The 13,082-nt window shown below is 39.1% G+C and overlaps 16 non-coding genes across 16 annotated transcripts; 6 read left to right on the top strand and 10 right to left on the bottom strand.

The window, feature by feature from the left end:
• Window positions 1–423: 423 nt before the first annotated feature.
• TRNAT-AGU (transfer RNA threonine (anticodon AGU)) lies at window positions 424–497 on the bottom strand. The gene has a single exon. It is a non-coding gene; the product is annotated as a tRNA-Thr (tRNA).
• A 583-nt stretch (window positions 498–1,080) lies between these two features.
• TRNAS-GCU (transfer RNA serine (anticodon GCU)) lies at window positions 1,081–1,162 on the top strand. The gene has a single exon. It is a non-coding gene; the product is annotated as a tRNA-Ser (tRNA).
• Window positions 1,163–1,732: 570 nt separating this feature from the next.
• Window positions 1,733–1,806, bottom strand: TRNAT-AGU (transfer RNA threonine (anticodon AGU)). The gene has a single exon. It is a non-coding gene; the product is annotated as a tRNA-Thr (tRNA).
• A 1,236-nt stretch (window positions 1,807–3,042) lies between these two features.
• On the bottom strand, window positions 3,043–3,116 carry TRNAT-AGU (transfer RNA threonine (anticodon AGU)). Its single transcript has one exon. It is a non-coding gene; the product is annotated as a tRNA-Thr (tRNA).
• A 583-nt stretch (window positions 3,117–3,699) lies between these two features.
• On the top strand, window positions 3,700–3,781 carry TRNAS-GCU (transfer RNA serine (anticodon GCU)). Its single transcript has one exon. It is a non-coding gene; the product is annotated as a tRNA-Ser (tRNA).
• Window positions 3,782–4,351: 570 nt separating this feature from the next.
• TRNAT-AGU (transfer RNA threonine (anticodon AGU)) lies at window positions 4,352–4,425 on the bottom strand. Its single transcript has one exon. It is a non-coding gene; the product is annotated as a tRNA-Thr (tRNA).
• A 583-nt stretch (window positions 4,426–5,008) lies between these two features.
• TRNAS-GCU (transfer RNA serine (anticodon GCU)) lies at window positions 5,009–5,090 on the top strand. The gene has a single exon. It is a non-coding gene; the product is annotated as a tRNA-Ser (tRNA).
• A 570-nt stretch (window positions 5,091–5,660) lies between these two features.
• TRNAT-AGU (transfer RNA threonine (anticodon AGU)) lies at window positions 5,661–5,734 on the bottom strand. Its single transcript has one exon. It is a non-coding gene; the product is annotated as a tRNA-Thr (tRNA).
• Window positions 5,735–6,317: 583 nt separating this feature from the next.
• On the top strand, window positions 6,318–6,399 carry TRNAS-GCU (transfer RNA serine (anticodon GCU)). Its single transcript has one exon. It is a non-coding gene; the product is annotated as a tRNA-Ser (tRNA).
• A 570-nt stretch (window positions 6,400–6,969) lies between these two features.
• On the bottom strand, window positions 6,970–7,043 carry TRNAT-AGU (transfer RNA threonine (anticodon AGU)). The gene has a single exon. It is a non-coding gene; the product is annotated as a tRNA-Thr (tRNA).
• Window positions 7,044–7,626: 583 nt separating this feature from the next.
• Window positions 7,627–7,708, top strand: TRNAS-GCU (transfer RNA serine (anticodon GCU)). Its single transcript has one exon. It is a non-coding gene; the product is annotated as a tRNA-Ser (tRNA).
• A 570-nt stretch (window positions 7,709–8,278) lies between these two features.
• On the bottom strand, window positions 8,279–8,352 carry TRNAT-AGU (transfer RNA threonine (anticodon AGU)). The gene has a single exon. It is a non-coding gene; the product is annotated as a tRNA-Thr (tRNA).
• A 1,235-nt stretch (window positions 8,353–9,587) lies between these two features.
• TRNAT-AGU (transfer RNA threonine (anticodon AGU)) lies at window positions 9,588–9,661 on the bottom strand. Its single transcript has one exon. It is a non-coding gene; the product is annotated as a tRNA-Thr (tRNA).
• Window positions 9,662–10,896: 1,235 nt separating this feature from the next.
• On the bottom strand, window positions 10,897–10,970 carry TRNAT-AGU (transfer RNA threonine (anticodon AGU)). Its single transcript has one exon. It is a non-coding gene; the product is annotated as a tRNA-Thr (tRNA).
• Window positions 10,971–12,206: 1,236 nt separating this feature from the next.
• On the bottom strand, window positions 12,207–12,280 carry TRNAT-AGU (transfer RNA threonine (anticodon AGU)). Its single transcript has one exon. It is a non-coding gene; the product is annotated as a tRNA-Thr (tRNA).
• A 583-nt stretch (window positions 12,281–12,863) lies between these two features.
• TRNAS-GCU (transfer RNA serine (anticodon GCU)) lies at window positions 12,864–12,945 on the top strand. The gene has a single exon. It is a non-coding gene; the product is annotated as a tRNA-Ser (tRNA).
• The last annotated feature ends 137 nt before the right edge of the window (window positions 12,946–13,082 follow it).

Raw genomic sequence — 13,082 nt, 5'->3', positions numbered from 1 at the left:
TTGGCTGCATAGTTAAGATGATACATTAACAATGCAGTTAAGAGATTGAGCTATGCATGCATGGCTTTGAATTCAATCTGTCCTATTTCTTTTCTGATTCTTTTAAGTTTCCAGCTCAAGGTTTTATTTTCTGCCCAAGCAATGAATTCTTCAAACATGAAAGTTTAAATCTTCTACCATTCAAGAAGGCTGCTATCAAACTTTGCTTAGAGAGTCAGATACGTAAGGAGGAGGCATTTCAAAATAGTAAAATAAAATCCACTGGTTTTACTTTTTTCATGCTTGATTCCATCTTTCTTCCTCTTTAGCACTGATAGCAGATTCTTACTCCCACTATTGCACTATCACAGAGACTTAGCAAAGGCCAATTTGATGTTGTCCCACTATGAGGATAGAAAGCTTCATACTGAGAAGATGAAAAGAAGGCACTGCTGAGATTTGAACTCAGGATCTCCTGTTTACTAGACAGGCGCTTTAACCAACTAAGCCACAGCACCACAAGCTGGTGAGGACGGGAAAGCCAGGGAAGATTTAGTCACTAATCGATAATTTCAAGTGGTTAATTGAGCAAAACAACATTGAGCTTCAGTTCCATTCCACGCACAGCAGAAGCATTGAATAAGATGTCGCTCTCAGTCATGGCAATTAAGAAACCGAGTATTTTTTGAAGAGCATTCTCGAAAAGGACCATGACAAATTTGCAGAATGCGACAGAAGCTGTATCGAGAACAAGGGCTTGGGATTTGAAGTTCCATAATTAAATGATCCATCTTTTATCACAGCTGGAAATTGGGACTTGTTTTGCTTCCCAGTCATGAGACAGAATAGACAGATTGAAAGAATGCCGCTGCAGTGCCAAAAGTAGAAACAATTAGGAATGATTGATAAGTTGCTATTAAAACCCTTTGCACTGGTTCATTTCTGATAAGGTTTGTCCTAATCTAACTTTAGACAATAGATACTCTAGGAGATGAGATGAGGCCACACTGCCAAAAGCCTTTATACAATCTTCAGCAAAAACACCATGACAGCTTAAAATCCTCATGAGATCTTACCTCCTAATTTAGACTTGGTCATGTAGACGAGGTGGCCGAATGGTTAAGGCGATGGACTGCTAATCCATTGTGCTCTGCATGCATGGGTTTGAGTCCCATCCTTGTCGGTATAATCTGCTTCTTTCCATTTGACAAGATTGGCTTTCATTTTAGGCAAAATGGTGTATACTTCAAGCATGAAAGTTGATTCTTTTCTCTTTCAAGAAAGCTGCTATAGTACTATCGTCTGGTTTCTACATGTTCATGCAGGCAAGTTGGCTGCGTAGTTAAGATGGTACATTAACAATGCAGTTAAGAGATTGAGCTATGCATGCATGGCTTTGAATTCAATCTGTCCTATTTGTTTTCTGATTCTTTTAAGTTTCCAGCTCAAGGTTTTATTTTCTGCCCAAGCAATGAATTCTTCAAACATGAAAGTTTAAATCTTCTACCATTCAAGAAGGCTGCTATCAAACTTTGCTTAGAGAGTCAGATACGTAAGGAGGAGGCATTTCAAAATAGTAAAATAAAATCCACTGGTTTTACTTTTTTCATGCTTGATTCCATCTTTCTTCCTCTTTAGCACTTATAGCAGATTCTTACTCCCACTATTGCACTATCACAGAGACTTAGCAAAGGCCAATTTGATGTAGTCCCACTATGAGGATAGAAAGCTTCATACTGAGAAGATGAAAAGAAGGCACTGCTGTGATTTGAACTCAGGATCTCCTGTTTACTAGACAGGCGCTTTAACCAACTAAGCCACAGCACCACAAGCTGGTGAGGACAGGAAAGCCAGGGAAGATTTAGTCACTAATCGATAATTTCAAGTGGTTAATTGAGCAAAACAACATTGAGCTTCAGTTCCATTCCACGCACAGCAGAAGCATTGAATAAGATGTCGCTCTCAGTCATGGCAATTAAGAAACCGAGTATTTTTTGAAGAGCATTCTCGAAAAGGACCATGACAAATTTGCAGAATGCGACAGAAGCTGTATCGAGAACAAGGGCTTGGGATTTGAAGTTCCATAATTAAATGATCCATCTTTTATCACAGCTGGAAATTGGGACTTGTTTTGCTTCCCAGTCATGAGACAGAATAGACAGATTGAAAGAATGCCGCTGCAGTGCCAAAAGTAGAAACAATTAGGAATGATTGATAAGTTGCTATTAAAACCCTTTGCACTGGTTCATTTCTGATAAGGTTTGTCCTAATCTAACTTTAGACAATAGATACTCTAGGAGATGAGATGAGGCCACACTGCCAAAAGCCTTTATACAATCTTCAGCAAAAACACCCTGACAGCTTAAAATCCTCATGAGATCTTACCTCCTAATTTTAACTTGGTCATGTAGACGAGGGGGCCGAGTGGTTAAGGCGATGGACTGCTAATCCATTGTGCTCTGCATGCATGGGTTTGAATCTCATCCTCATCGGTATAATCTGCTTCTTTCACTTTGACAAGATTGACTTTCATTTTTAGGCAAAATGGTGTATACTTCAAGCATGAAAGTTGATTCTTTTCTCTTTCAAGAAAGCTGCTAGAGTACTATCGTCTGGTTTCTACATGTTCATGCAGGCAAGTTGGCTGCATAGTTAAGATGATACATTAACAATGCAGTTAAGAGATTGAGCTATGCATGCATGGCTTTGAATTCAATCTGTCCTATTTCTTTTCTGATTCTTTTAAGTTTCCAGCTCAAGGTTTTATTTTCTGCCCAAGCAATGAATTCTTCAAACATGAAAGTTTAAATCTTCTACCATTCAAGAAGGCTGCTATCAAACTTTGCTTAGAGAGTCAGATACGTAAGGAGGAGGCATTTCAAAATAGTAAAATAAAATCCACTGGTTTTACTTTTTTCATGCTTGATTCCATCTTTCTTCCTCTTTAGCACTGATAGCAGATTCTTACTCCCACTATTGCACTATCACAGAGACTTAGCAAAGGCCAATTTGATGTTGTCCCACTATGAGGATAGAAAGCTTCATACTGAGAAGATGAAAAGAAGGCACTGCTGAGATTTGAACTCAGGATCTCCTGTTTACTAGACAGGCGCTTTAACCAACTAAGCCACAGAACCACAAGCTGGTGAGGACGGGAAAGCCAGGGAAGATTTAGTCACTAATCGATAATTTCAAGTGGTTAATTGAGCAAAACAACATTGAGCTTCAGTTCCATTCCACGCACAGCAGAAGCATTGAATAAGATGTCGCTCTCAGTCATGGCAATTAAGAAACCGAGTATTTTTTGAAGAGCATTCTCGAAAAGGACCATGACAAATTTGCAGAATGCGACAGAAGCTGTATCGAGAACAAGGGCTTGGGATTTGAAGTTCCATAATTAAATGATCCATCTTTTATCACAGCTGGAAATTGGGACTTGTTTTGCTTCCCAGTCATGAGACAGAATAGACAGATTGAAAGAATGCCGCTGCAGTGCCAAAAGTAGAAACAATTAGGAATGATTGATAAGTTGCTATTAAAACCCTTTGCACTGGTTCATTTCTGATAAAGTTTGTCCTAATCTAACTTTAGACAATAGATACTCTAGGAGATGAGATGAGGCCACACTGCCAAAAGCCTTTATACAATCATCAGCAAAAACACCCTGACAGCTTAAAATCCTCATGAGATCTTACCTCCTAATTTAGACTTGGTCATGTAGACGAGGTGGCCGAGTGGTTAAGGCGATGGACTGCTAATCCATTGTGCTCTGCATTCATGGGTTCAAGTCCCATCCTCGTCGGTATAATCTGCTTCTTTCCATTTGACAAGATTGGCTTTCATTTTAGGCAAAATGGTGTATACTTCAAGCATGAAAGTTGATTCTTTTCTCTTTCAAGAAAGCTGCTATAGTACTATCGTCTGGTTTCTACATGTTCATGCAGGCAAGTTGGCTGCGTAGTTAAGATGGTACATTAACAATGCAGTTAAGAGATTGAGCTATGCATGCATGGATTTGAATTCAATCTGTCCTATTTCTTTTCTGATTCTTTTAAGTTTCCAGCTCAAGGTTTTATTTTCTGCCCAAGCAATGAATTCTTCAAACATGAAAGATTATATCTTCTACCATTCAAGAAGGCTGCTATCAAACTTTGCTTAGAGAGTCAGATACGTAAGGAGGAGGCATTTCAAAATAGTAAAATAAAATCCACTGGTTTTACTTTTTTCATGCTTGATTCCATCTTTCTTCCTCTTTAGCACTGATAGCAGATTCTTACTCCCACTATTGCACTATCACAGAGACTTAGCAAAGGCCAATTTGATGTTGTCCCACTATGAGGATAGAAAGCTTCATACTGAGAAGATGAAAAGAAGGCACTGCTGAGATTTGAACTCAGGATCTCCTGTTTACTAGACAGGCGCTTTAACCAACTAAGCCACAGAACCACAAGCTGGAGAGGACGGGAAAGCCAGGGAAGATTTAGTCACTAATCGATAATTTCAAGTGGTTAATTGAGCAAAACAACATTGAGCTTCAGTTCCATTCCACGCACAGCAGAAGCATTGAATAAGATGTCGCTCTCAGTCATGGCAATTAAGAAACCGAGTATTTTTTGAAGAGCATTCTCGAAAAGGACCATGACAAATTTGCAGAATGCGACAGAAGCTGTATCGAGAACAAGGGCTTGGGATTTGAAGTTCCATAATTAAATGATCCATCTTTTATCACAGCTGGAAATTGGGACTTGTTTTGCTTCCCAGTCATGAGACAGAATAGACAGATTGAAAGAATGCCGCTGCAGTGCCAAAAGTAGAAACAATTAGGAATGATTGATAAGTTGCTATTAAAACCCTTTGCACTGGTTCATTTCTGATAAAGTTTGTCCTAATCTAACTTTAGACAATAGATACTCTAGGAGATGAGATGAGGCCACACTGCCAAAAGCCTTTATACAATCTTCAGCAAAAACACCCTGACAGCTTAAAATCCTCATGAGATCTTACCTCCTAATTTAGACTTGGTCATGTAGACGAGGTGGCCGAGTGGTTAAGGCGATGGACTGCTAATCCATTGTGCTCTGCATTCATGGGTTCAAGTCCCATCCTCGTCGGTATAATCTGCTTCTTTCCATTTGACAAGATTGGCTTTCATTTTAGGCAAAATGGTGTATACTTCAAGCATGAAAGTTGATTCTTTTCTCTTTCAAGAAAGCTGCTATAGTACTATCGTCTGGTTTCTACATGTTCATGCAGGCAAGTTGGCTGCGTAGTTAAGATGGTACATTAACAATGCAGTTAAGAGATTGAGCTATGCATGCATGGATTTGAATTCAATCTGTCCTATTTCTTTTCTGATTCTTTTAAGTTTCCAGCTCAAGGTTTTATTTTCTGCCCAAGCAATGAATTCTTCAAACATGAAAGATTATATCTTCTACCATTCAAGAAGGCTGCTATCAAACTTTGCTTAGAGAGTCAGATACGTAAGGAGGAGGCATTTCAAAATAGTAAAATAAAATCCACTGGTTTTACTTTTTTCATGCTTGATTCCATCTTTCTTCCTCTTTAGCACTGATAGCAGATTCTTACTCCCACTATTGCACTATCACAGAGACTTAGCAAAGGCCAATTTGATGTTGTCCCACTATGAGGATAGAAAGCTTCATACTGAGAAGATGAAAAGAAGGCACTGCTGAGATTTGAACTCAGGATCTCCTGTTTACTAGACAGGCGCTTTAACCAACTAAGCCACAGAACCACAAGCTGGAGAGGACGGGAAAGCCAGGGAAGATTTAGTCACTAATCGATAATTTCAAGTGGTTAATTGAGCAAAACAACATTGAGCTTCAGTTCCATTCCACGCACAGCAGAAGCATTGAATAAGATGTCGCTCTCAGTCATGGCAATTAAGAAACCGAGTATTTTTTGAAGAGCATTCTCGAAAAGGACCATGACAAATTTGCAGAATGCGACAGAAGCTGTATCGAGAACAAGGGCTTGGGATTTGAAGTTCCATAATTAAATGATCCATCTTTTATCACAGCTGGAAATTGGGACTTGTTTTGCTTCCCAGTCATGAGACAGAATAGACAGATTGAAAGAATGCCGCTGCAGTGCCAAAAGTAGAAACAATTAGGAATGATTGATAAGTTGCTATTAAAACCCTTTGCACTGGTTCATTTCTGATAAAGTTTGTCCTAATCTAACTTTAGACAATAGATACTCTAGGAGATGAGATGAGGCCACACTGCCAAAAGCCTTTATACAATCTTCAGCAAAAACACCCTGACAGCTTAAAATCCTCATGAGATCTTACCTCCTAATTTAGACTTGGTCATGTAGACGAGGTGGCCGAGTGGTTAAGGCGATGGACTGCTAATCCATTGTGCTCTGCATTCATGGGTTCAAGTCCCATCCTCGTCGGTATAATCTGCTTCTTTCCATTTGACAAGATTGGCTTTCATTTTAGGCAAAATGGTGTATACTTCAAGCATGAAAGTTGATTCTTTTCTCTTTCAAGAAAGCTGCTATAGTACTATCGTCTGGTTTCTACATGTTCATGCAGGCAAGTTGGCTGCGTAGTTAAGATGGTACATTAACAATGCAGTTAAGAGATTGAGCTATGCATGCATGGATTTGAATTCAATCTGTCCTATTTCTTTTCTGATTCTTTTAAGTTTCCAGCTCAAGGTTTTATTTTCTGCCCAAGCAATGAATTCTTCAAACATGAAAGATTATATCTTCTACCATTCAAGAAGGCTGCTATCAAACTTTGCTTAGAGAGTCAGATACGTAAGGAGGAGGCATTTCAAAATAGTAAAATAAAATCCACTGGTTTTACTTTTTTCATGCTTGATTCCATATTTCTTCCTCTTTAGCACTTATAGCAGATTCTTACTCCCACTATTGCACTATCACAGAGACTTAGCAAAGGCCAATTTGATGTTGTCCCACTATGAGGATGGAAAGCTTCATACTGAGAAGATGAAAAGAAGGCACTGCTGAGATTTGAACTCAGGATCTCCTGTTTACTAGACAGGCGCTTTAACCAACTAAGCCACAGCACCACAAGCTGGTGAGGACGGGAAAGCCAGGGAAGATTTAGTCACTAATCGATAATTTCAAGTGGTTAATTGAGCAAAACAACATTGAGCTTCAGTTCCATTCCACGCACAGCAGAAGCATTGAATAAGATGTCGCTCTCAGTCATGGCAATTAAGAAACCGAGTATTTTTTGAAGAGCATTCTCGAAAAGGACCATGACAAATTTGCAGAATGCGACAGAAGCTGTATCGAGAACAAGGGCTTGGGATTTGAAGTTCCATAATTAAATGATCCATCTTTTATCACAGCTGGAAATTGGGACTTGTTTTGCTTCCCAGTCATGAGACAGAATAGACAGATTGAAAGAATGCCGCTGCAGTGCCAAAAGTAGAAACAATTAGGAATGATTGATAAGTTGCTATTAAAACCCTTTGCACTGGTTCATTTCTGATAAAGTTTGTCCTAATCTAACTTTAGACAATAGATACTCTAGGAGATGAGATGAGGCCACACTGCCAAAAGCCTTTATACAATCTTCAGCAAAAACACCCTGACAGCTTAAAATCCTCATGAGATCTTACCTCCTAATTTAGACTTGGTCATGTAGACGAGGTGGCCGAGTGGTTAAGGCGATGGACTGCTAATCCATTGTGCTCTGCATTCATGGGTTCAAGTCCCATCCTCGTCGGTATAATCTGCTTCTTTCCATTTGACAAGATTGGCTTTCATTTTAGGCAAAATGGTGTATACTTCAAGCATGAAAGTTGATTCTTTTCTCTTTCAAGAAAGCTGCTATAGTACTATCGTCTGGTTTCTACATGTTCATGCAGGCAAGTTGGCTGCGTAGTTAAGATGGTACATTAACAATGCAGTTAAGAGATTGAGCTATGCATGCATGGATTTGAATTCAATCTGTCCTATTTCTTTTCTGATTCTTTTAAGTTTCCAGCTCAAGGTTTTATTTTCTGCCCAAGCAATGAATTCTTCAAACATGAAAGATTATATCTTCTACCATTCAAGAGGGCTGCTATCAAACTTTGCTTAGAGAGTCAGATACGTAAGGAGGAGGCATTTCAAAATAGTAAAATAAAATCCACTGGTTTTACTTTTTTCATGCTTGATTCCATATTTCTTCCTCTTTAGCACTTATAGCAGATTCTTACTCCCACTATTGCACTATCACAGAGACTTAGCAAAGGCCAATTTGATGTTGTCCCACTATGAGGATGGAAAGCTTCATACTGAGAAGATGAAAAGAAGGCACTGCTGAGATTTGAACTCAGGATCTCCTGTTTACTAGACAGGCACTTTAACCAACTAAGCCACAGCACCACAAGCTGGTGAGGACGGGAAAGCCAGGGAAAATTTTGTCACTAATCGATAATTTCAAGTGGTTAATTGAGCAAAATAACATTGAGCTTCAGTTCCATTCCACGCACAGCAGAAGCATTGAATAAGATGTCGCTCTCAGTCATGGCAATTAAGAAACCGAGTATTTTTTGTAGAGCATTCTCGAAAAGGACCATGACAAATTTGCAGAATGCGACAGAAGCTGTATCGAGAACAAGGGCTTGGGATTTGAAGTTCCATAATTAAATGATCCATCTTTTATCACAGCTGGAAATTGGGACTTGTTTTGCTTCCCAGTCATGAGACAGAATAGACAGATTGAAAGAATGCCACTGCAGTGCCAAAGTAGAAACAATTAGGAATGATTGATAAGTTGCTATTAAAACCCTTTGCACTGGTTCATTTCTGATATGGTTTGTCCTAATCTAACTTTAGACAATAGATACTCTAGGAGATGAGATGAGGCCACACTGCCAAAAGCCTTTATACAATCTTCAGCAAAAACACCCTGACAGCTTAAAATCCTCATGAGATCAAACCTCCTAATTTTAACTTGGTCATGTAGACGAGGGGGCCGAGTGGTTAAGGCGATGGACTGCTAATCCATTGTGCTCTGCATGCATGGGTTTGAATCCCATCCTCATCGGTATAATCTGCTTCTTTCACTTTGACAAGATTGGCTTTAATTTTTAGGCAAAATGGTGTATACTTCAAGCATGAAAGTTGATTCTTTTCTCTTTCAAGAAAGCTGCTATAGTACTATCGTCTGGTTTCTACATGTTCATGCAGGCAAGTTGGCTGCGTAGTTAAGATGGTACATTAACAATGCAGTTAAGAGATTGAGCTATGCATGCATGGATTTGAATTCAATCTGTCCTATTTCTTTTCTGATTCTTTTAAGTTTCCAGCTCAAGGTTTTATTTTCTGCCCAAGCAATGAATTCTTCAAACATGAAAGATTATATCTTCTACCATTCAAGAGGGCTGCTATCAAACTTTGCTTAGAGAGTCAGATACGTAAGGAGGAGGCATTTCAAAATAGTAAAATAAAATCCACTGGTTTTACTTTTTTCATGCTTGATTCCATATTTCTTCCTCTTTAGCACTTATAGCAGATTCTTACTCCCACTATTGCACTATCACAGAGACTTAGCAAAGGCCAATTTGATGTTGTCCCACTATGAGGATGGAAAGCTTCATACTGAGAAGATGAAAAGAAGGCACTGCTGAGATTTGAACTCAGGATCTCCTGTTTACTAGACAGGCACTTTAACCAACTAAGCCACAGCACCACAAGCTGGTGAGGACGGGAAAGCCAGGGAAAATTTTGTCACTAATCGATAATTTCAAGTGGTTAATTGAGCAAAATAACATTGAGCTTCAGTTCCATTCCACGCACAGCAGAAGCATTGAATAAGATGTCGCTCTCAGTCATGGCAATTAAGAAACCGAGTATTTTTTGTAGAGCATTCTCGAAAAGGACCATGACAAATTTGCAGAATGCGACAGAAGCTGTATCGAGAACAACGGCTTGGGATTTGAAGTTCCATAATTAAATGATCCATCTTTTATCACAGCTGGAAATTGGGACTTGTTTTGCTTCCCAGTCATGAGACAGAATAGACAGATTGAAAGAATGCCACTGCAGTGCCAAAGTAGAAACAATTAGGAATGATTGATAAGTTGCTATTAAAACCCTTTGCACTGGTTCATTTCTGATAAGGTTTGTCCTAATCTAACTTTAGACAATAGATACTCTAGGAGATGAGATGAGGCCACACTGCCAAAAGCCTTTATACAATCTTCAGCAAAAACACCCTGACAGCTTAAAATCCTCATGAGATCAAACCTCCTAATTTTAACTTGGTCATGTAGACGAGGGGGCCGAGTGGTTAAGGCGATGGACTGCTAATCCATTGTGCTCTGCATGCATGGGTTTGAATCCCATCCTCATCGGTATAATCTGCTTCTTTCACTTTGACAAGATTGGCTTTAATTTTTAGGCAAAATGGTGTATACTTCAAGCATGAAAGTTGATTCTTTTCTCTTTCAAGAAAGCTGCTATAGTACTATCGTCTGGTTTCTACATGTTCATGCAGGCAAGTTGGCTGCGTAGTTAAGATGGTACATTAACAATGCAGTTAAGAGATTGAGCTATGCATGCATGGATTTGAATTCAATCTGTCCTATTTCTTTTCTGATTCTTTTAAGTTTCCAGCTCAAGGTTTTATTTTCTGCCCAAGCAATGAATTCTTCAAACATGAAAGATTATATCTTCTACCATTCAAGAAGGCTGCTATCAAACTTTGCTTAGAGAGTCAGATACGTAAGGAGGAGGCATTTCAAAATAGTAAAATAAAATCCACTGGTTTTACTTTTTTCATGCTTGATTCCATATTTCTTCCTCTTTAGCACTTATAGCAGATTCTTACTCCCACTATTGCACTATCACAGAGACTTAGCAAAGGCCAATTTGATGTAGTCCCACTATGAGGATAGAAAGCTTCATACTGAGAAGATGAAAAGAAGGCACTGCTGTGATTTGAACTCAGGATCTCCTGTTTACTAGACAGGCGCTTTAACCAACTAAGCCACAGCACCACAAGCTGGTGAGGACAGGAAAGCCAGGGAAGATTTAGTCACTAATCGATAATTTCAAGTGGTTAATTGAGCAAAACAACATTGAGCTTCAGTTCCATTCCACGCACAGCAGAAGCATTGAATAAGATGTCGCTCTCAGTCATGGCAATTAAGAAACCGAGTATTTTTTGAAGAGCATTCTCGAAAAGGACCATGACAAATTTGCAGAATGCGACAGAAGCTGTATCGAGAACAAGGGCTTGGGATTTGAAGTTCCATAATTAAATGATCCATCTTTTATCACAGCTGGAAATTGGGACTTGTTTTGCTTCCCAGTCATGAGACAGAATAGACAGATTGAAAGAATGCCGCTGCAGTGCCAAAAGTAGAAACAATTAGGAATGATTGATAAGTTGCTATTAAAACCCTTTGCACTGGTTCATTTCTGATAAGGTTTGTCCTAATCTAACTTTAGACAATAGATACTCTAGGAGATGAGATGAGGCCACACTGCCAAAAGCCTTTATACAATCTTCAGCAAAAACACCCTGACAGCTTAAAATCCTCATGAGATCTTACCTCCTAATTTTAACTTGGTCATGTAGACGAGGGGGCCGAGTGGTTAAGGCGATGGACTGCTAATCCATTGTGCTCTGCATGCATGGGTTTGAATCTCATCCTCATCGGTATAATCTGCTTCTTTCACTTTGACAAGATTGACTTTCATTTTTAGGCAAAATGGTGTATACTTCAAGCATGAAAGTTGATTCTTTTCTCTTTCAAGAAAGCTGCTAGAGTACTATCGTCTGGTTTCTACATGTTCATGCAGGCAAGTTGGCTGCATAGTTAAGATGATACATTAACAATGCAGTTAAGAGATTGAGCTATGCATGCATGGCTTTGAATTCAATCTGTCCTATTTCTTTTCTGATTCTTTTAAGTTTCCAGCTCAAGGTTTTATTTTCTGCCCAAGCAATGAATTCTTCAAACATGAAAGTTTAAATCTTCTACCATTCAAGAAGGCTGCTATCAAACTTTGCTTAGAGAGTCAGATACGTAAGGAGGAGGCATTTCAAAATAGTAAAATAAAATCCACTGGTTTTACTTTTTTCATGCTTGATTCCATCTATCTTCCTCTTTAGCACTGATAGCAGATTCTTACTCCCACTATTGCACTATCACAGAGACTTAGCAAAGGCCAATTTGATGTTGTCCCACTATGAGGATAGAAAGCTTCATACTGAGAAGATGAAAAGAAGGCACTGCTGAGATTTGAACTCAGGATCTCCTGTTTACTAGACAGGCGCTTTAACCAACTAAGCCACAGAACCACAAGCTGGTGAGGACGGGAAAGCCAGGGAAGATTTAGTCACTAATCGATAATTTCAAGTGGTTAATTGAGCAAAACAACATTGAGCTTCAGTTCCATTCCACGCACAGCAGAAGCATTGAATAAGATGTCGCTCTCAGTCATGGCAATTAAGAAACCGAGTATTTTTTGAAGAGCATTCTCGAAAAGGACCATGACAAATTTGCAGAATGCGACAGAAGCTGTATCGAGAACAAGGGCTTGGGATTTGAAGTTCCATAATTAAATGATCCATCTTTTATCACAGCTGGAAATTGGGACTTGTTTTGCTTCCCAGTCATGAGACAGAATAGACAGATTGAAAGAATGCCGCTGCAGTGCCAAAAGTAGAAACAATTAGGAATGATTGATAAGTTGCTATTAAAACCCTTTGCACTGGTTCATTTCTGATAAAGTTTGTCCTAATCTAACTTTAGACAATAGATACTCTAGGAGATGAGATGAGGCCACACTGCCAAAAGCCTTTATACAATCTTCAGCAAAAACACCCTGACAGCTTAAAATCCTCATGAGATCTTACCTCCTAATTTAGACTTGGTCATGTAGACGAGGTGGCCGAGTGGTTAAGGCGATGGACTGCTAATCCATTGTGCTCTGCATTCATGGGTTCAAGTCCCATCCTCGTCGGTATAATCTGCTTCTTTCCATTTGACAAGATTGGCTTTCATTTTAGGCAAAATGGTGTATACTTCAAGCATGAAAGTTGATTCTTTTCTCTTTCAAGAAAGCTGCTATAGTACTATCGTCTGGTTTCTACATGTTCA

The sequence above is a fragment of the Phyllobates terribilis genome, unplaced genomic scaffold, assembly GCF_046119375.1.
Source record: "Phyllobates terribilis strain yellow unplaced genomic scaffold, ASM4611937v1 Scaffold_9__5_contigs__length_417890890, whole genome shotgun sequence".
Taxonomy (NCBI): domain Eukaryota; kingdom Metazoa; phylum Chordata; class Amphibia; order Anura; family Dendrobatidae; genus Phyllobates; species Phyllobates terribilis.
The sequence above is the reverse complement of the archived record's forward strand: the minus strand, read 5'-3'. Positions and strand labels throughout refer to the sequence as shown.